Here is a 22,960-nt window from a genome sequence, read left to right as displayed (position 1 = left end):
CAAAACACAAAGACTAACAAGCTCTCACAGATTATTGGAGACTAAGGAGAAAAAACAATTAACTACAATGTGAGATCCTGGGTTGGATCTCAGAAAACTAGAAACAAGGATGATAGTGGAAAAACTGATGAAATCTGAATAAAGTCCACAGTTTAGTTAATAGCATTGTTACTAATTATAATTTCTTTATTTTGATAATTTTTGTAAGTTTATATGAAAGGTTAAAATCAGACGAATCTGGGCAAAAGGTATGCAGAAACTTTCTGTACTATTTTTGCAAACCTGTAAGACTATAATTATTTTAAATTGTTATGTTTTTATTTAAAAATTTAAATATATTCTGAGGCTGTACTTAGCTTTACTTTAATGTTCACTAGACTTCAGTACCAACACAATTGGCATATTGATATATATATAATTGTTCTGAGGAAAGCTTGTTTGATTTGGTGATTTTCTGTATTTTTACTAAGAAATGGAAGTATTTCCATTTCAAGTAAATTGGTACAAGAGCCAAATTCAGTGAGAATGATATTAATTTTCCCCCAGAAACCACCAGAGCCTCAGAAGAGTAGACAAAAGCTTGGGAAGTCTTTTGAGAGTTTCCTAAAATCAGACTTTTATAATGGCACAAATGCTTTGGATAAGGATTCTTTGTATCCTTTCTCAAAGGACTTTTTGCTTATTAAATTAGGGAAATGACGGCAAGCATTTTTTTTGGAGAAGTCACAGTGTACATTTACAACACGGCTTTCAACATCATTGGTAGGAATCTGTAATCTTGAAAAATGCATAGAAGTCTCAATGCACTTGATAAAGGTCTTTGGGAGACAATATAATGGAATTATTAACACAGTCCAATCAGAGTCTATCTCTTACTTATGGGCATGTACGTGTACTGTGGAAAATATTTTGGTATCCTGGGTATCTTTAGTTAAATCCCCAGAATATTAAACAATTCCCAGGCTTCGATTTTCTGCAAATGTTCAAGATCACCTAATAGCAATGATCTGAACTGCTCTGACAGACAGGTAATAAAAATTATGCTAATGAATTTGTAGTATAAAATCTCTCTAGGTGGCCTTTATTCTTGTTGAATCTTTAACTCATTTTCCTAAATATTTAAACAAGTCACTTCTATAACTCTACAGACCCTACTAAGAAATTGGCATCTCTGACCTGATCTGCAGATATTCTTGAGCTTCTTTCTCTTTATTGGGTTGGCCTGTTATATCATGTTATGCAGAAATGACCAGTATCTCTATTAACAGCTACTCCTTTAATTATTCTCCCAAGTATTGATGAAGGTCACTAGTGAAATCTTTCTCTGGCCTTCAAAGTGTTATATTTGGTTCTGTGTAGAAAGATTGTTGAAGAGTATCAATTTCAAGTTCACATTATAATGATCGGACCAAGTAGTATTTTTTTAAATCTCCAAAATTAGAAATGCCCATCTCTTACATTACAAGCAGCCACATTCTCATAAGGCTCTTAAGATCAACAATGAGACATGAGCAAGGAGAGGTAAGGCTGGTGATACATATCATTTCAATTATATCAGAACTGTTTTAATGCCTTAGCTTTAAGGGCCCCCCAATCAGCGAGCACCACAATGTGAATCTTTTTGGTGACTCTTATTTTATCTCCTTTGCCTAGAAAGGATATCTACACATGAATTTAGAAAACAGGCTAGGCCTCGATCACTTCAGCTACACACAAACCAAATTCTTTTAAGCACAGAGTCTCAAAAGTTTCTGAGTGGAGATTTTATGCAACTGTTGGTTTAAAATGCACTAAAGAATTTATACTTTAATTTTCTGGAGCATTCTTTTTAATCAAGATCTTATGCTTGATACCAGAATACTTACTGGGATAGAAAAAAAGTAGATTGAAAAGCAAACATTGAATCACTATACTTTTTTACATGAAATACATATCAAGATTAATTATAACTTAAAAACTTCATCTGCAACTGTAGCAACTCAGAGAAATAGGATACTAACAGCATCACTGATTCCAGCATAGACAGCATAACAATAATTCTAGAGAAAATCGAGTGCGGTAGAAGGCAAACCTCATTAGCTGTTTGTCATGGCAGGTTACATCCCATGCTGTCAGGTCTCCTTGAATACTCACTTACAATTGAAACCCAGAAGTTCCCCAGCAAAAGGGAGAACATGTTCAGCTTTGTAAAGGTAACTCCCATTTGCAAACAACAAACCCCAATCATATAATACTTAGCAGGATTTTACTATAAACTCAATTCTAATTATATTCAATGCAAGATTCAATTTTGTTTCATATTCCATGTTGTTTGTTTATCACCTAAATTGGAGCCTCTGTTCCCAGGGGTGTTATATCTTCAGTAATCTCATACCTCAAAATGGCTACCTCTGACCATCTCAGCTTCAGCAAATCTCTTGAACTGTTTCTTGAATCATCGATTTTCAGCAAATGCCTAACACCTGCTAAGAAGACTTTTTTCTTCTAATATTTAAATACAAATATTCGATTTATTTAAAAGAGAACTTTATATGTGCCTAATTATTTACCTTCAAATTACCAAAGAGAAAAAATGGTAAAGGTTATTTACTCATCAGGAAAGCTTCTGAGTCACCAATACATTTTCAGAAAACTTTTAATGATGTTTAATATAGGAAAATGCCTTTTTTCTGAAACTTCAAAACCCGGTTCACATGAAACTACCCTATGATTAAAATAATCTCTAAACTTGTAAGCAAGAATCTATTTAACCCACAAGTCTATTTCTTTTCTCCCTATTTTCTAATCAAATTCTAAAATGTTGTGCAAAGATATAGTGGAAACATCTACTGTTTTGAGAGCAGTCTCGTTCAATAACATGCAGACCTACAATACCCCTCTCATATGCATTTTAAACGTAGAAAAATCTGACTTCTGAACCAACAGTTCCAGTTCGAATTTTGAGATAAACAATACTAATCCCTGGACTTTAAAACCTAGTATTTAGGAAATGTGGGTGAACTAATGGAATTAACCCAAATGTATAAAGAAACTTGAACATGCTGATGGAGACCCCTAAAGTAGAGGGCACATATGTATGCAGGCACTCCATTTCTGAGCCTTCTTAATTAATCTACTATTTTCTCCAGAGCTGGGATTTTCTACTTTTAATGCAATAGCAAAATAACAATTCAGCACCTTCCCAGAGTACAAACAAGGATTGTGCTGATGTAGTATTTACAACTGCATCTTCTCTGTTCTTCTTTTATCTCTTCCTCAGCTCTGGGTCTTTTATCAGTCAGTCAGCTAAGGTCAGACTCACCTCAATGGCTCAGCACACCAGTCTTGTTTCCATTACATTTGGAGGCAGAAAATCTGAATCTTTACAATGCTGACCTTATTGTTTTACAAGCTATTGATTATGGCTATCAAATTTCAACAGTTCACTGGGGTCGGTCTCTGGAAAAAGAAAAAGCAGAAAAAGAAGCCACATTCCTCTCCCTCTTCTGACTGCACTGACTTCTCCATTAGTTAGATTTTGGTGTAATTAGAATGAATCACTGCCAGACGCAGCTCCTGTCTATTCTAGACCGCCACTCTTGATTCACCCAGATTTTTGGCCATACATCAGAGAACACATCTGGTATGTAATGAGGAATGTACAGAGTGGAAAGGGGAGGTCAGCGAGAAGCGAATGGGCCCTCTCTAGGAATGATTATAGAGTTACTGACACACAAATAAATGGCATGTATCAAAATCCACAACTCTTAGGAAGTGTAAATCTCATATTTGACATACCCTTTGGCAAGAGATAGACTTTATGAATCTTTTTCACATCACTAGAGCAGTTTTATACAAGGATACCCTGTCCTGACATAATTCTCAACCTCAAATGCTTTTCTTATCTATCAGGAATATATTTTTTCACTGTAATTTTTTTCAATACATTAGGCCTTCAATATAATAATTGTTAAACCACATTACTTTTGCCTCATATATTATTTTCTCCCCTGGACTACTTTCCTTCTAATCTTGTGATTCCTTTAATAATATTACCATTTATTGAATATTTACAATATTCTGGCACTGTGCTAAGTGATTTATTTCGTTATCTCATTTAAACCTCAACAATACTGAGGTAGTTCTGTTATTGTCTTTACTTCATGGATGAAAAGGCTGAGATAAAGCAAGCTTAAGTGATTTTGATGACGATCACATAAAAATTAAGTGGTAGAAATCAGACTTGAACCCAGGAAATATGTCTCTGAACTTATGAGCTTAACCACTGCACCAGATTGGCTCCCTTTTCATTAAAGGAACAAGTGAATGAACTAGCCAACTACCCACCCACCAACTCTGTGCCTGTCTCTTTGCTTGATACTGAGAACACAAAGGTGACTCTTTCATTGTCCCAATTCTTAAGTACATCACAGAATAACAGCATGTGCCAAAATAGCTTCATTATAAGAATATAACTAGAATAAAATAGCTAACATTTGTCGCTCATTATGTGCCAGATACTGTTTGAAATACTTGACCTACCTTATCTAATACAAACCTGATAACTCCAAGGTAGGTACTATTGTGATCCCCATTTCATAGATAAGAAAAGCCAAACACAGGAAAGTGTGGATGCTTGGAAAAGACAGCCAGCTATGATGGGGTAGATCTGAGATACAAAGTCAGGTGGAAAGAGCCACAAGATATGCAGATAGTGGGCTAGATTTTGTAAAGGAAAATGTGTCTCTTCAGTTAAAAAAAAAATCAGGGAAGTCTTCGTAGCAGCGATGACATTTGATCAAGACCTTGAATCATAAGAAAAGGCAATAAAATGAGCTAAGACATTAATGTAGAAAAACCCAGGGCAAATACTGAGAATAGTAAATAGTTCAGAGGAAACCATGCTGAGTGTATGATTAATAAAGACCATACTGTGTATATATCCATCCTCCTGGTATCCTTGAATCATTGCTACTATATAACATAATAGTAAGTGGGCTACAGAATTTAAGTTGTAACTCACCTACAAAAACAGAGGGAAACATGCTTTAAAAAACTATTAAACACATTTTTCACATTAGAGCTTGATTCTAACATGCATTTTAATGACATGGCCGTCCAGTGTCTTCCAGTCATTGTCATTGTCACTGGTATACTCTTGGGACAGGTTTTCTTGCCTCAGTTTTTATTATGCACCATATCAGTCAAGGTCCCAACAAAAAATAAATGGTGCAGTCAAAATGGGATGGCTTGAGAAGAGTTTGTTTTCATAAAAACTATTATAAAGTTGTGGGTAGAGTGTGGAGGAACCACTAGGGACAGTGCAGAAACCTGGAACTAACAGCAATGGAGTATTCCATCCCCCCTTGCATAAAGGCATGAGGAAAGGGAGAGGTGAAGAACCCAGAATGAAGAAGAGCCAGTAGAGGAGGCGACCCTGAGGACAACAGTGACCTTCGGTGGAAGGAAACAGATACTTGAAAGGAGCCAAGGGAATAAGGGAACACCTGATTTTTCCCCCACCTTTAGACCTAGGTGTTGGGGACTGGACTTCCTATTGGCCTAAGCGAACCAGAAACCATATGGCATAAGCACCATGGTTGTTGTCTCTGTAAGTCAGCAGGTCAGAAGGGCAAAAGGAAGATATTAGTACATCTACATACAATTTTGTTCTGCACATTGCCAACTTTTCAGGAATAAATGATTTAAATCATCATTAAAATATGCCCCTGACTTATATGGAATCTTTTAGATTGTTACAGAAGATTACTTGAACTTAGTAAATACACCTTAACAAATGACTTTTTATACTTTCAGAGTAAATATACGCCCCAGGTACTCAGATATTCAAGTAATTATGTTGTAACTCCTGATTCAGACAAAAGAAACTCCAAGAAAAGTCCTTTGATATTTATTTTAACAGTTTGAAGGGTTTTTGAAATAGGTTGAAGCCGAGTTTTACATGAAAACTTCCATTTAGGTCAGTGAATTATAAACTTGGTTACACATTGAAATCACCTGGGAAGCTTTCAAAATTACTGATGCCTGGGACCCAGGCCTGGAAAGACTGTTCTAACTGGTCTGAATTCCAGCCTGGGCAACAGAAGTTCTAGATGTTCCCCAGTAGAGTCTAATGTGCAATCAAGACTGAGAGCCACTGATTTAGTCCATAATGATAACTAACAGGTGGTCTTTTTATCAGCCTTTTACAATATGATCTTATTGTTCCTGTTTACTCAGTAAGACACTTGTCCTCTTCAAAATTAATCATAAGGCAATTAACCGTATGGTTAGTTAACTGAACCATTTAATAAATTAAAATTACTACATGAACCTTGCCAGTTTCCCTATATTTACTCTCCATGTCAACATCATCTGAATCAAGCAATTATATTGTACATGGATAGCCTACATTTTATCTTAAAGTTGCTAAGGAAACAAGTTATATATTTATATAATGCTAATCTGAAGAGGAACCAGTAAATGTTATTGCAAATATTAACATTTATTTTGTAGTTTTTTCTTTTGAAAAACTCAGCTGCAAGCAGATCTCACAAAAGGTTTTATTGACTATAGGAGCATTTTTCCTGCATTGACAATGCAGTCCCATGTAGCACACTTCATCACTGCTAGATAAGGTTCCATATATGAGAAAAAGCAGCAGTCCAGCGTAGAAGTTAGAAGCTGGACTCTGAGTTTGAATCTGACTCCATCGCTTTCTAGCCATGCAATTTTTGCTAAGTCACTTTTCTGCTTCTGTAAAGCTAAAATAATAATGCTCACTTCACAGGGTTATTAAGAGAGTTACCAGAGTTGATATGGATAAAAGCACACAGCACAGTATCTAGCCCATAGGAAGAGTTATATGTGTTAGCCATTATTAACAGCCATGCAACCTGGGGTGACTTATGTGCTAGGAAAATGTCTTTTTCTCCAATAGAAATTTCCTCTCAGTGATACATCAGTTTACCAATTAGGCTTTAGTTAACATGCAAAGGTCATTCATACAGCTAATTCTTGGCTTTAGAAAGTATGTGAAAAAAATCAATAAATACACAATTAAAAAGAAAAGGAATTAGAGTTTTCATATTTCCATTTCCATCTCTCTTAGGAGCCTTCTTGATAAATACTCATTGATACTGCAATCAATAAAGGGAAGGATTTGGAGATCACACCTGCCAAAAAAAGGCAGAAAATGGGGAGAAAGTTCACCTAAGTTCTCTACAATGTAAAAGAATAAAGTTAATTTCTAACCAAATATTTAGTTGAATGAGGGTGATTCAAAAATTGCCTTGGTTATAATGAGCTGAAGGTTTTCTCTTTGACAGGGGACAAGTTTCTGCCCCATCTGCATTCAGGTGGTTTATATTGTTCTTACCTAATGAGATATAAAATATCTCCTAAATATTGACACATTAGAGGCATGCTTCACTCAGCATGAAGGTTTGAGACATCAAGGATACCTTGAGCATCCTCAGATTCCAACAACTTGTCAGACAAATTAGCACCTTTTCAACCAAGGGTAAAATTGAGTTTCACATTTCTTCCTGGTGGGGGGAAAAGAACGAAGGAGAAAATCACTCTGGTTTAATACTTTCTTTGTTAAGACAAATACAGAGAGCCTTATCATCTCTGTACGGCTCTCCCTGACCTCTTAATTTTTAATTCATTGGTTTTAAATGATCCTTGACAGTTAAGATCCTTTTGTCAATGCCTCTGTGCTTACTGCAGAAGACAGACACTGTGGCTTTTATTAGTCAAGCTATTTCTCTTTTTATGAATTTAACAAACTTGTCTTAAAGAAAAATTAACATTTTGTTAATAGATGCTGAAAAATAGATTTTTAAATTTTTTAAAATTTTATAGGCATTTAAAAAATTTACTTGAGTCCAGTTTATGAGCTGAGTTAACCACTTTAAGAAGTGAGAGAATGACACTAACAGCTTTAAAATTCCTCTGGGGAAGCTTCAGAAAAATGCTATCCTGTAATTCTGAATAAAATGTACCATGTTCATTCTTCCTTTCTTTTTCCTACAAATAACTTTTAATTTCATGAGGTGGAAAGAAATACATGAAAAATGCCTTGAAAAATATTGTTTGTTATTGTCAATGTTGTAAAACCATATCTTTACCTTTCTAGAGCTTAATATTATTGAACCCCTAAGCTCCAGAAGAACTTTAAAAAAATTTCCCCCAGAAAAATAATCTCTTTGTGGCAAATTAACCCCCAAACATCCAACAATCAATGAACTTAAAAAAAATCCAACTACTGGGTATCTACCCAAAGGAAAAGAAATGATTATATCAAAAACATATTTGTACTCGTATGTTTATTGCAGTACTATTTGCAATAGCAAAGACATGGAACCAACCTAACATTAACAGATTATTGGGTTTTTAAAATGTGGTATACATACACAAAGGAATTGTACTCGGCCATAAAAGAGAATGTGATCATGTCTTTGGCAGCAACATGGACAGAACTGGAGGCCATTAAGTGAAATAGGTCAGAAACAGAAAGTCAAATACTGCATGCTCTTATTTATAAGTGGGAACTAAATAATGTGTACACATGAATATAGAGTGTAGAATAATAGACATTGGAAACACAGAAGAGTGGAGAGGAGGAGTGAGAAATTACCTAAAGGGTACAATGTACACTGTTCAGATGATGGTTACACTAAAAGCCCAGACTTCACCACTATTTGATATGCCTATGTAACAAAACTGCAGTTGTACCCCCTAAATATATACAGATTTTTAAAAAGCTGGCATAAACAGAGAGGACATGACAGGAGGTGTTTCTCTGACACACAGTTTGGTCAGTTTGCTCTGTGGGAAGAAGAATGAGTTGTCACTACAATCAGTATCTATTCTCAAGAAAACAGTTTTTTCAGTGGGACTCAAAACTATCAAAGCTAGTAGGATAATGGACAAAACACAGAAGAGGCCAAAGAGATGAGAGAAGAAAAATCACAGAATTAGAGAACTAGAAGACATCTGAGACTTCATCTGAGAGATCATCTCCTCTAATTCCCTCATTTTTCAGACAATAGGAAACTAGATCCATTTAGTGGCTTTCCCATAGTCACATTCTTACTTCAGCTGCCAAAACAATATCATTTCATGTATCAGCAATGCTTCTGGGATTGGCAGCAACAACAAGGACACCACTAGTTGCAGTAAAACAGTATATGTACATCAGTAGTGGGTGTTCCAAACCACAGACCCTGGCAGAGAAGACAAGCAGTGTCAGAGCACCAGAACATGCAACAGCTCTGTGGAGGAGAGCTCCTCAGTGAAGGAGGAGGATGGAGGGCCACTTTGCTGCCTGCAGCTTCTGGAGTATCTGTGAGCTACTTTAAAGACATACATTACTCAGAAGACAGCTACTTCATTGCCCAGGAAATTTAACTGTATTCTTGCCATATTTCTGCCCTCCTACTGAGTTCCCTGATTGATTCAACCTGTGAAACCAGGTGTTATTCAGATGATAAAATACAGCATTAGGAGAGATCACTTGAGAAATTTAATTCATCACACAGATGCTGGAAATGATTGACTTTATTACACTCTTAAAAAGGAATTTTATATAGAAAGACCATTACCAACCACTACAAAAACACACTTACGTACACAGACCAATGACACTACAAAGCAACCACACAAACAATAACCAAAATATGGTTACAATAATATGCAGCTAACAAAATATGTTAGCTGCATAATAACCAGCTAATGCAAAACAATGGGATGAAATCCACCCATATCAATACTAACCTTGAATGTAAATGGGCTAAATGACCCATTTAAAAGGCACAGAGTTGCAAGCTGGATAAAGAAGCAAGACCAACTTGTATGCTGCCTGCAAGAAACCCATCTTGCATGCAATGACACCCATCAGCTCAAAATAAAGGGGTGGAGAAAAATCTACCAAGCAAATGGAAAACAGAAAAAAGCAAGAGTTGCAACCTTAATGTCATACAAAACAGACTTTACACCAAAAAAGTTTAAAAAATACAATACATTACATAATGGTAAAGAGTTCAATTCAACAAGAAGACCTGACTATCCTAAGTATATACGCATCCAACACAGGAGCACCCAGATTCCTAAAGCAAGTTCTTAGAGACCTTCAAAAAGACTTAGACTCCCATACAATAATAAAGGGAGACTCCAATGCCCTACAGAGAGTATTAGACAGACTATCAACACAGAAAATTAACAAAGATATTCAAGACCTAAATTCAGCACTGTATCAAATGGACCTGGTAGACACCTAGAGAACTCTCCACCCAAAAACAACAGAATATACATTCTTCTCATTGATGCATGGCACATACTCAAAAATCAACCACATGATCAGACATAAAACACTCCTCAGCAAATGCAAAAGAACTGAAATAATAACAGCCACTCTGTTGGACCACAGTGCAATAAAATTAGCAAACAAGACTAAGAAATTTACTCAAAATCATATAATTACATAGAAATTGAATAACTTGCTCCTGATTGACTTATGAGTAAATAATGCAATTTAGGCAGAAATCAAGAAGTTCTTTGAAACTAATGAGAACAAAGATACAAATACCAGAATCCCTGGGATGCAGCCAAGGCAGTGTTAAGAGGAAAATGTATAGGACTAAATGCCCACATCAAAAAGTTAGAAAGATCTCAAGTTAACAACCTAACATCACAACCAAAAGGATTAGAAAAACAAGAGCAAATGAACCTTAAATCTAGCAGAAGACAAGAAATAACCAAAATTAGAGCTGAACTGAAGGAGATTGAGACACCAAAACAACCATTCAAAAGATCAACAAATACAAGAGTTGTGGGGTTTTTTTGAAAAAAAATTAATAAAATAAGCCACTAGCCAGACTAATAAATAAGAAAAGACAGAAGGGCCAAGTAAAAACAATTAGAAATGACAATGGGATATTACCACTGACTCCACAGAAATGCAAATAATTGGCCGGGCGCAGTGGCTCACGCCTGTAATCTTGACACTTTGGGAGGCTGAGGTGGGCAGATCGCCTGAGGTCAGGAGTTCGAGACTAGCCTGGCTAACATGGTGAAAACACACCTTTACTAAAAATACAAAAATTAGCAGGTTGTGGTGGTGGGCACTTGTAATCCCAGCTACTCAGGAGGCTGAACCAGGAGAATCGCTTGAATCCGGGAGGCGGAGGCTGCAGTGAGCCAGATCATGCCACTGCATTCCAGCCTGGGTGACTGAGTGAGACTCGGTTTCAAAAAAAAAAAAAGGAAAAATGAAATACAAATAATAATCAGAGAATATTATGAACACTTTATGCACACAAAATAGAAAATCTAGAAGAAATGGTTAAATTCCTGGATACATATACCATCCCAAAACTGAGCCAGAAAGAAATTGAATCCCTGAACAGACCAATAATGAGCTCCAAAATTGAATCAGTAATATATAGCCTATCAACCAATAAAAGCCCAGGACCAGATGGATTCACTGCCAAGTTCTACCAGATGTACAAAGAGCTGGTACCGTTCCTACTGAAACTATTTCAAAAAATTAAAGAGAAAGGATTCCTCCCCAATTCATTCTACAAAGCCAGCATCATCCTGACACCAAAACTTGGCAAAGACATAACCAAAAAAGAAAACTTCATTCCAATATCCCTGATGAATATCAATCCAAAAATCCTCAACAAAATACTGGCAAACCAAATCCAGCAGCACATCAAAAAACATGTCCACCATGACGAAGTAGGCTTCATCGCTGGGATGCAAGGTTGGTTCCACATATGCAAATCAATAAACAAGATTCCTCAAATAAACAGAACTAAAGGCAAAAATGACATGATCATCTCAATAGATGCAGAAAAGGCTTTTGATAAAATTCAACTCCGTTTTATGTTAAAAACTCTCAATCAACTAGATACTGAAGGAACATACCTCAAAATAATAAGAGCCATCTATGACAAACTCACAGCCAACATCATCCTGAATGGGCAAAAGCTGGAAGCATTCCCCTGGAAAGCCAGCACAAAACAAGGATGCCCCCTCTCATATTCAACATGATATTGGAAGTCCTAGCCAGAGCAATCAGGCAAGACAAAGAAATAAAGGGCATCCAAATAGGAAGAGAGGGAGCCAAACTATCTGTTTGCAGACTACATGATTCTATATCTAGAAAACCCCAATCTCAACCCAAAAGCTCCTTAAGCTGATAAACAACTTTAGTAAAGTCTCAGGATACAAAATCAACGTACAAAATCACCAGCATTCCTATGCATCAACAACTATCAAGCCAAGAGCCAACTCAAGAATGCAATCCCATTCACAACTGCTGCAGAAAGAATAAAATGCCTAGGAATACAACTAACCAGAGAGGTGAAGGATCTCTACAATGAGAACTATAAAACACTGCTCAAAGAAATCAGAGATGACACAAGCCAATGGAAAAACATTCCATACTCATGAATAAAAAGAATCAATATCATTAAAATGGCCACACTGGCCAAAACAATTTATAGATTCAATGCTATTCCTATCAAACTACCAATAACATCCTTCATCAAACTAGAAAAAAAAACTATTTTAAAATTAATATGGAACCAAAAAAGAGCTCAAATAGCCAAGGCAATCCTAAGCAAAAAGAATAAAGCTGGAGGCATCATGCTATCAAACTTCAAACTATACTACAGGGCTACAGTAACCAAAACAGCATGATACTGGTTTTATCAAAAGAAAAAACAGACACATAGACCCATGGAACAGGATAGAGAGCCCAGAAATAAGGCCACACACCTACAAATCTGTTTTTTGACAAAGTTGACAAAAACAAGCAATGGAGAAATGACTCTATATTCAATAAATGGTGCTGGGGTAACTGGCAACTGTATGCAGAAGATTGAAACTGGACCCCTTCCTTACACTATATACAAAAATCTACTCAAGATGGATCAGAGACTTAAATATAAAACCCAAAAACTATAAAAACCCTGGAACACAACCTAGGCAATACCATTCTGGACACAGGAATGGGCAAAGATTTCATAACAAAGATGCCAAAAGCAATTGCAACAAAGGAAAAATTGACAAATTGTATCTAATTAAACTAAAGAGCTTCTGCACAGAAACTATCAACAGAGTAAACAGACAACCTACAGAATGAAAGAAAATTTTTTCAAACTATACATCTGACAAAGGTCTAATATCCAGCATCTATAAGAAACTTAAACAACTCTACAAGAAAAAAAAAAAACATAAAAATGTGGTCAAGGATATGAACAGACACTTTTCAAAAGAAGACATACATGTGGCCAACCAGCATATGAAAGAAAGTGCAAGATCACTGATCATTAAAGAAATGCAAATCAAAACCACAATAAGATACCATCTCATACCAGTCAAAATGGCTATTATTAAAAAGTCAAAAAATAACAGGTGCCCACAAGGTTGTGGGAGAAAAAAGAATGCTTATACACTGTTGGTGCAAGTGTAACTTAGTACAACCATTATGGAAAAGAGTATGGCAATTCCTCAAAGACCTAAAAACAGAAATTTCATTTGACCTAGCAATTCCATTGCTAAGTATATACCCAAAGGGATATAAATTGTCCTGTCATAAAGACCCATGCACAAGTATATTCAATGCAGCACTATTCACAATAGCAAAGACATGGAATCAACCTAAACACCCATCAATGGTAGATTGGATTAAAAAAAATGTGATACGTATACACCATGGAATACTATGCAGCCTTAAAAAAAGAATGAGATCATGTCCTTTTCAGGAACATTAATGGAGCTGGAGGTCATTATCCTTATCAGACTTACACAGGAACAGAAACCAAATACTGCATGTTCTCACTTACAAGTGGGAGCTAAATGATGAGAACACATGGACTCATAGAGGGGAACAACACACACTGAGGCCTACTACTGGGGGGTGGAGGGTGGAAGGAGGGAGAGGATCATGAAAAATAATTACTGCATACTAGGCTTAATACCTGAGTGACAAAATAATCTGTACAACAAACCCCTGTTATGTGAATTTTCCATACACCACAAACCTGCACATGTACCCCTGAGCTTAAAATAAAAGTTAAAAAAATTAAAAGGAGAATCTTAAACATGGAGTAAAAAGATTGTAATTTTTGTAATTTGCAATTCAAATGAAACTGACATGTACTGGGTGCCTACTTTATACCAGGAATGGTGCTAAGAGTTTTCATTTAGAGTATTTTATGCCATCTGCAGAATAACACTGCGTCAGTCTTATTACCCAGAAGAAGTCTGGTGAAGTCCAGTAATACATCAAAAGTCATGCACATAACAAGTCAGTGAACTGGAATTTTCTCCCCCAGATCTTCTACCGTGAGTCCAGAGCTTTTCTACAATGTTATACTGAAGAGGAATATGGAATAAAGAAGAGTATATTAACTATGAAGTAAGGTAGTTCTGGATCCAACTCTGGGTTTGAAACTCACTAACCACAAGACCATGGGTTAGCAACTTAACCTCTCTATTTTCCTGTGTCCTCTTTATAAAACAGGGAAAATAAAACCTATCTTAAAGAGCTGTTCTAAGGATTATATTACTTTAATTATATGACTTAAGGCAACTAATATAGCAAAATATCTGGCAGGTAAATTTTGGGCCATTTTGTTAATTACACTTAAAAACTCCAGCACTGAAAACAGTGTTTAGCATTTAGTATGTGCTCAATAAATCTTTGTGAAACGAATGAAAATAAAATCATCTGGCACACAGTAAGAGCTCAATAAATGACAACTATTGTTATATAAAGGGTGGAGAAAATTTGCTTTGATGTCCTCGTGTTTGCAAAAGTATCTTCTCCTGACAATAGATAACTTAAAGGTTTTTTTGTTTTTTTTTTTTTTTTTTTTGAGACGGAGTCTTGCTTTGTCACCCAGGCTGCAGTGCAGTGGCATGATCTCGGCTCACTGCAAGCTCCACCTCCCGGGTTCACGCCATTCTCCTGCCTCAGCCTCCTGAGTAGCTGGGACTACAGGCACCCGCCACCACTCCCGGCTAATGTTTTATTTTTTTTATTTTTAGTAGAGATGGGGTTTCACCATGTTAGTCTGGATGGTCTTGATCTCCTAACCTCATGATCTACCCACCTCGGCCTTCCAAAGTGCTGGGATTACAGGCATGAGCCACTGCACCCAGCCAACGTAAAAGTTTTAAAATTAACTCTTTTCTAATAGACAGTCTTAAAATGGGGGAAAAAATATCCTATTCTCAACATTTATCAAAAGGTAGAAGCAGGACAGAAGACTGTGTCTGAATTGACAGTGAGGTGGTGAAATTGAAACTATTTTGCTAGTAATATGGTTATTCCAGATAGCATTTGGAAAGGTCCTAACAAACAAGAAATTTATAGCAAAATTAAGGATGATTTCTAGACCCTGGAAAAGCAATTGGAACAAAGGGGCTTAAGTAATCAACTCACAAAATCATTTAACAGAAGGGTAGTGGTGCAATATTGACCAACACACTCACCATTCATTCAGTCATTCATTTATCTACAATGCTAATTAATCTAGACCAACCCTACTTTACATGACACTGTTAGAACCTGAAAATGCAATATGAAAAGCACGGCTCTCTTATTAAATTATCCGGTAATCCAATAAGAGAGACAAGGAGCCAACAACACCTCAGCCAGCTGGAAAAATGCAAGAAAGCTATCCCAGAGAAAGTGATGTACACACTAAATATTGAAAGATAAGTAACTTTTCAAGGGAACAAACTAGAAGTTTGCACACTGGCAAAGAAATACATTATAAGAGAAGTCAGCCTGTGCATACAACTACAAATAAGTCCAAAGGCTGAAAGCTAACATTGGAGGAGCTACCGGACAGAGATGAGTTTAACCAGTTATACAAGGTCTACGCATAAACAGATGAGCCTATGGATATGGCTCGTCTATATTAAGGAGGTAGTCTGCTGTACTCAGTCTACCAACCTAAATGTTAATCTCATTCAGAAACACCCTCAGAGACACTCTCAGAATAATGTGAGATTAAATGTGTGATCACCCTGTGGTCCCATTAACACATAAGAGACAGCCCAATGTGGATTGGAATAGTGAACTTAACCCACACCTTAAATAGTGGGCAGTATTAGGATAGGAGTGGAGGTGCTTAGAGAGAACAGAAGGGATTGAGTCAAGATAGAAGAGATCAAAAACAGCAGCAAAACTCTAGAGGCTTAAGCAGAAGGTTTAAGATGAACACTGTTGACACACAGCAATTGGTAGGGTGATATCATCCATTTGAAAGTGAAATTTTAGAGTGATGGGCTGTGTGCCATACTCTATAGATTTTGCTCTATACAGATGTGGGATACTTGATAAGGATTATTGTGATAACTAATTCAGGTTGAAGTTTTAGCACTACCCCAGTACATAGTAAGAAATACATAAATGATTTTGATTGGGATTTTTGGCCCCTTTCTTTTCTTCATCTCCTTTATTCCATCAGCTACCTAGCAACAGTCATTTTTCTTGGATTTTTCCTTTTTCTTAACCACTTTCTTTCCTTCTAAGATATCATTTCTTGTCTGAATCACTGTTAATATTGTCTTTAACCAGTTTCCATTTCTCAGTCCACTCAAATTCATACTACCACCAGATTGATCTTCAAAATCATCACTCATTTTGAGTCATTTTTAAAACTCCTAACATGAAATCCCATTGCTTTTCACATCATTACATCGCATTTCAGCTCACTACTCTAACATTTCACTCTCTAATGGGTGATACTACCCTATCTCTTGCTGTGTGCCAACACTGCTCATCTCAAACCCTCTGCTTTAGCCTCTAGAGTTTAGCCTCGTCTACCTTGACTCAATTCCTCCTCTTCTCTCTAAGCACCTCCACTCCTATTCTAATATTGCCTATTCTTTAAGGCTAAGGTCAGGTTCACTATTCCAATCCACATTGGTCTGCCTCTTGTGTGTTAACTCGACTGGACCACATGGTGCCCACCCATTTGATCTAACATTATTCTGGGTGTGTCTCTGAGGAGGATGAGATTAACATTTGGATTGGTAGGCTGAGTACAGCAGATTGCCTTCCTAATTACTGATGAGCCTTATCCATTCAATTGAAGGGCCTAATAGAAGAAAAAGGTGAATAAGAAAGAATTCCTCCTGCCTGACTTGCTTGAGTTACGAATTGGCCTTTTCTGGCTTGCAGAGTTAGACAGAAACATTGGCTCTTCTTGGATCTCGAGTCTGCCAGCTTTCGGCTTTCCTGGTTCTTCAGGCTCTGACTGGAACTTTTACCATTGGCTCTCCTCCTGCGCGCCCAGCTTGCCAACTGCAGATCTTTTCGGTTGTTGTTAGAGACAACAGACTGGTCTTGAATGCCTGAGCTCAAGCGATCCTCTTGCCTCAGCCTCCTGAGTAGGTGTGCATCACTGCCCCTAGCCCTAAACTGTAGCTCTTAAAAGACTTCATAGCCTCCATAATCATGTGAGCCAATTTCTTATTATAAATATGTATATATATACATATATATGTATACACACACACACATTCTGTTGGTTCTGCTTCCCTTGGAAAACCCTAATATACATACCTTAATTAACATTTAGCAAGATATATGTTCTACTTCTCCAATAAGGTTATAAGCTCTTTGAGGCTGGAACCATTCTTATACTTCTTAGGATATTAATTAGCTCAGTGCTATTCATACATTTGGCATCAAAAAAAAAAACAAAAACCAACTACATTGATTTACAATGAGAATTTCAACAGTTGATACGCCAAAATAAAAGGGATTAAAAAGCTTTTAGATGGGATAAAGCAAAGGCTAATTTTAGATAAAGTTGGCAGTTGATATTAGAATCCTATCAAGAGGGGTTAAAAATATTCTAATTTGGCTTCTGACCCAGTCAACCATGAGAAGTACTATCCTAGTAAAATGCTTCTAAGACTATAATAACATTTCCTATTTGAAATGGGTAAGAAGTAAATGTGCCTGGGAAAATTTTGACCCTTTTACTTTCTATTATACCTAGAATAAGTACATCAAGCAGTTACAGACATACCTCAAAGATATTGCAGGTTCAGTTCTACATCACCATAATAAAGTGAATATTGGGTAATAAAGTGAGTCGCACAATTTTTTTTGGTTTCCCAGTGCATATAAAATGATGTTTACACATACTGTATTCTATTAAGTGTGCATTTTTACTGGGCTAATCTTATGACATCATTATACTCAAAGTTGCTAATTGTTAAAAAAAAAAAGGAAGGAAAGGAAAAGAAACGAGAGGAGACAGGAGGAGAGGGGAGGGGAAGGGAAAGGGTTTGAGGAAAGGAAGAAGGAAGGAAGGAAGAAAGGAAGGAAGGAAACAAAACAAAAAACAAACAAACACAAAACAACAACAACAACAACAAAAAACAGATGGTATACTATGTCTCACTCTGCTGCCCAGGCTGGAGTGCAGTCATGCAATCTCGGCTCACTGCAATCTCCGCCCCCTGGATTCAAGAGTCTCCTGTCTCAGCCTCCTGAGTAGCTGGGATTACAGGCACCCACCACCATGCCCAGCTAATTTTTTTATTTTTAGTAGAGTTGAGGTTTCACCATGTTGGCCAGGCTGGTCTTGAACTCCTGACCTCAGGTGATCTGTAAGCCTCAGCCTCCCAAAGTGCTGAGATTACAGGTGTAAGCCACCATGCCTGGCCTGGTACAGCAATATTAAAAAGTCATTATCTAACAACTAAATGTAAGGTGTCTTAGACTTCATCCTGGACCTGAAAATGGACATTAGTGAGACAAGCAGCAAATTTAATTGAGATCTGAAGATGAGTCACAGAATTAAATCAACGTGAATTCCCTGATTTTGATAATTGCACTAGGCTTAAGTAAGATATTAACATCTGGAAAAGCTAGGTAAAGAGTATATGAGAATTCTCTGTACCATTTTTACAACATTTGTATAAGTCTAAAATTATTTCAAACTTCAAAATGAAAAGTTAAAATTTAAAAAAATATTAAATCACAGACAAAGCCATAGATATTTTAAGTGATCACATTAGACATTGTATAATTTAGATCCAGAGCTGCTCACCTCAGGGAGGTTAAACACAGCTGAATAAATTCATTAATGTTTTTTCCCTTAATTTACCACATCCTACTTCTTGAGTCTGAAGTATTCGAGTTGAGTTCACTTCCAATCCCATAAAAAGGGAAGAGGAAACCTGTTTAAAGTGGGAAGCAATTGTACTCTAACTGGCGGCTAGGGGTGTGCTACCTCCAGGAAACAGAAAGCCCCACCCCTTTCTGTTTGCACATCCTAAGCACTTGCAAATAAAAAGCCACAGCAGTGTGAAAATTCCTGAGAAATTTCAAAATGTCATTATTGATAGGAAACCAAATAAAGAGAGCCATATCAGAAACATACAAGTAATTTCTTTTCCTATTGCCCTTCTTTGGTATCAACGCCTTTTAGCCATGCTATTTCTGGCTAGAAAATGTATAGCCAAAACCAGGATGTTCACCTTCTCTTGGTTTCAGGTAACACGATCAGACTCCCAAAATATCATGTCATGCTGTCCATTATGTTCTATAAACCAACAATCAAACAGTTGGAATTTTTGTCCATCATTTTGTAGCATGCAAAGTTTTCACAAGATTTTTTGCATGTTGTTGAGGGAATTAAATCAATGGTGGCACTAGAGAACTTCTCAAGCCTCTCCCCATCCCCTGCTCCTCCTCCTCTGTTTTAGAAGGCAGTAGGTGTTGTTTTATGGCATCTGCACTATCGACATTACAGCTCATCAACCCTCTGTCTGATCCTAACATTAGCCAGAAACACTTGGGTAGTGTTATATGTTTTAAAGAACAACATGAGATGATTTGTTAACTAGATCAAGAAATACAACCTCTTAAACGGGGGGTTCATACTTGTGCTATTTTGACACAACCAATGCTACAAATTTCTATCCTGTGACAGAGTGCACTAGCTAATGGTCAATCTTAGAAAAATAAAGCATCAAGGGGAGTCTTCTTTTTCTTTTCTTTTTTTTTTTTCTTTTTCTTTTTTTTTTTTTTTTTTTTTTTTTTTTGAGACGGAGTCTCGCTCTGTCACCCAGGCTGGAGTGCAGTGGCGCAATCTCGGCTCACTACAAGCTCCGCCTCCCAGGTTCAGGCCATTCTCCCGCCTCAGCCTCTCCGAGTAGCTGGGACTACAGGCGCCCGCCACCACGCCCGGCTAATTTTTTGTATTTTTGGTAGAGACGGGGTTTCACCATGGTCTCGATCTCCTGACCTCGTGATCCGCCCGCCTCGGCCTCCCAAAGTGCTGGGATTACAAGCGTGAGCCACCGCGCCCGGCCAAGGGGAGTCTTCTAAGTGAAACCTTAGCAAAGGTTAATTATCTTTACAGTCATCTGTCCTATCATGATTTAAATGTGCTGGGTAGAGCTGGGGAAGATTACATTTTGAGAAAATAAAGTAAAAGACTCAAAGGTGCATTTTGAAAGATGGCAAAATGCTAAGAGTGTTACAAAATGCTTCATGGTTCTCACCTAGGTGTGGATATTGAGTAAGGTCAAGAGCTGTAAAACTTTTGCACACAGCTTTGTCTGTACTCAGATGAAGACAGTTAGAACAACTCCAAGCAAATCATAATATAAGGGAATCGGTCGTTGATGGCCTTGTCTTATTCCTGCTCCATGCTTCCCAGAATGGCACCTTCTCTTCTCACTGCAGAAGAGCTGTGCCTCTCTGTTCCCAGAGCCTTGCCCCTATCAAAACCAGGACGAATCTGATACCTGTATTTACTTTCCCACACGTATCCCTTTATACTAAGATGTTAAACTCTTCTAGATGTGTTAAGACTTTTAATTCTGTGAAATAAAAAGCTTTGCTTTCTTTTAAAAGGATGCCAGTATTTAGAGAGGAAAAACAAACAAACAGTAGTTCTGCTGAGAAATCAAGCATTCCTTTCTGACTTCAGAAAGCAAAGTAGGCACGCATTGCTTCTTTTAGGGAACTAGAGGAGCAAAATCATAAAGAGAGGCTCCCTAAATCCTTTTATGAAGCAAATCTTAACTCCTCCTTTTCCCCGTTATTCCCCAGTTCTTTTCTTCATGCTAACTCGCCTCTCCAGGGGCCATCTGGACAAGGGTCTTGCTTCTCCTACAGCAGAGTTTGCACCTTGTAACTCTAAGCTTCACCCTCATATTTTATCATGCAGCTTTCCTTCTCTTTCGAAGGAAGAGAAGCTGCAAAAATAATCTATATTGTAATGTTGTCTTATTGACACATTAATGACATTGTGTCCGTGACAACAAATGATGACGTTCACATTTCCGAAAGGCTTTTGGAGACACCCCTGTGAGTTTCTGAATTTTCAGCCAGCATTGTGATACCACTGATGTGGAGTCTCTCCTATTCTGTCTCCCCTCTGCCCTTTATCAAAGGGGCCACTGATCAACGGAAAAAGAAAAGAAAGAAAAAAGCCACACTTAGCTACAGAATGTCTCCTTTATTGAATATGTGTCCTTTGCTGAAGAATGAAAAGCAGTAAGTTGCTCAGACAGATAAACGGGAAGAGAGAATAAAAAATCTACATGCGTATGATATCGGACTTCCATTTTCACAGGATACTGACTGTAATTCACTCACAAAATAGCCTCTCCAATTCTAACTGAGCAAGTCTAGTTAAACATGACAATTTTAAAGCTTTTTAAGGAGCTAATTAATTCATTTGTTGATTAAATACAAATAAGGTCCACTTTTATTTTCTTAGCCTCAGGCCTGGGCTCTCAGAAGGCTGTTAAGCCTGCATAATAACTTCATCTGAATTTAATTTTTTCAGGCTACTTTGAAACAGTTACATAACTAATTCATATTAGTCATCTCGGAGAAATCTCAGACCAAGTTTTCATGTGCAAAGAGGCACCCCTGCTAATCCTGCTTTCCTCTGGATCATAGCCTATGTGAAGGAGTTGAGAATTCTGCCATTACAGGTTGATGCTAGACCTTTGGGATTTTTCTGTGGATCGGCTACTGGTAAGTTAATATAAATTAGTGCACAACCAAAGTCTCAGAAATTTGAGTGCATTTATAAATTTGAAATTGAATTTAGTCTATAGAGAAAAATGAAGCTGATTTTGACTCACGTCACATTTGGAAATGGCTTAATACCCTAGCAACCTCCTTCTGACTATCCTGCTTTCCCCTGATGTAGCCTGAGTTAACTCCAATTGGGGAGTAACACTTGGCCTTTCACACTATAGTTGCTAAGGAACAACTCACTCCAGATATATTGGGAAACTCAAAGAAGTCACATTATATAGTCAGTAAGTTGCCTTTGTCAATGAATAATCCTATAAGCATTGCAGACAACAATACAAAATGGCTTAGATATTAACCTAGAATTCACCTGACTCAGCATAATCAGTGTAGCTTTTGAAAGGGAGAAATTGCTTTTACAAGCTCTATTACATTGAGAAAATTAGTCTTAGGGACTTTCTTCACTCTATCCCTAAGCCAATCTTACTCTCTTATTTTCCCTTTTCTTTACTGCCCTGCTTTCTGTTCAGCCACTATCCAGCCTATCTCCATGAATAGCAAAGCACTAAATTGGCAGAGAACAATGAACATACTTTGTAGGCCAAGCAAACTGGGAAATAACCTTATTCATTAGGTGAAAGCACTACCTTTCCCCCTTGGAGAAAATTGTGCCTTGACTCTATTATTCCAGCCTGCATTTCTAGAAAATATCTAAATCTAAAGCAATGTTCCTTCTCTATGAGTTCTATGAATAAAAATATTTATTCTTTTTTTATACTATGAATAAAGAGTCTATGAGTTCAGTTTCAAATCACCTAGAATGTTCAGTGTTTTATACTGCATGAGAGGAGAATTTATTTAATATGTTTACAGCTGGGTAATGATTTACAGCGTAGGATGGAAATAGGAAATTTTATCCTATGCTTTTAGACA

Source organism: Hylobates moloch, unplaced genomic scaffold, assembly GCF_009828535.3.
Source record: "Hylobates moloch isolate HMO894 unplaced genomic scaffold, HMol_V3 SCAFFOLD_18, whole genome shotgun sequence".
NCBI lineage: Eukaryota > Metazoa > Chordata > Mammalia > Primates > Hylobatidae > Hylobates > Hylobates moloch.
This window is presented reverse-complemented; position numbering follows the sequence as displayed.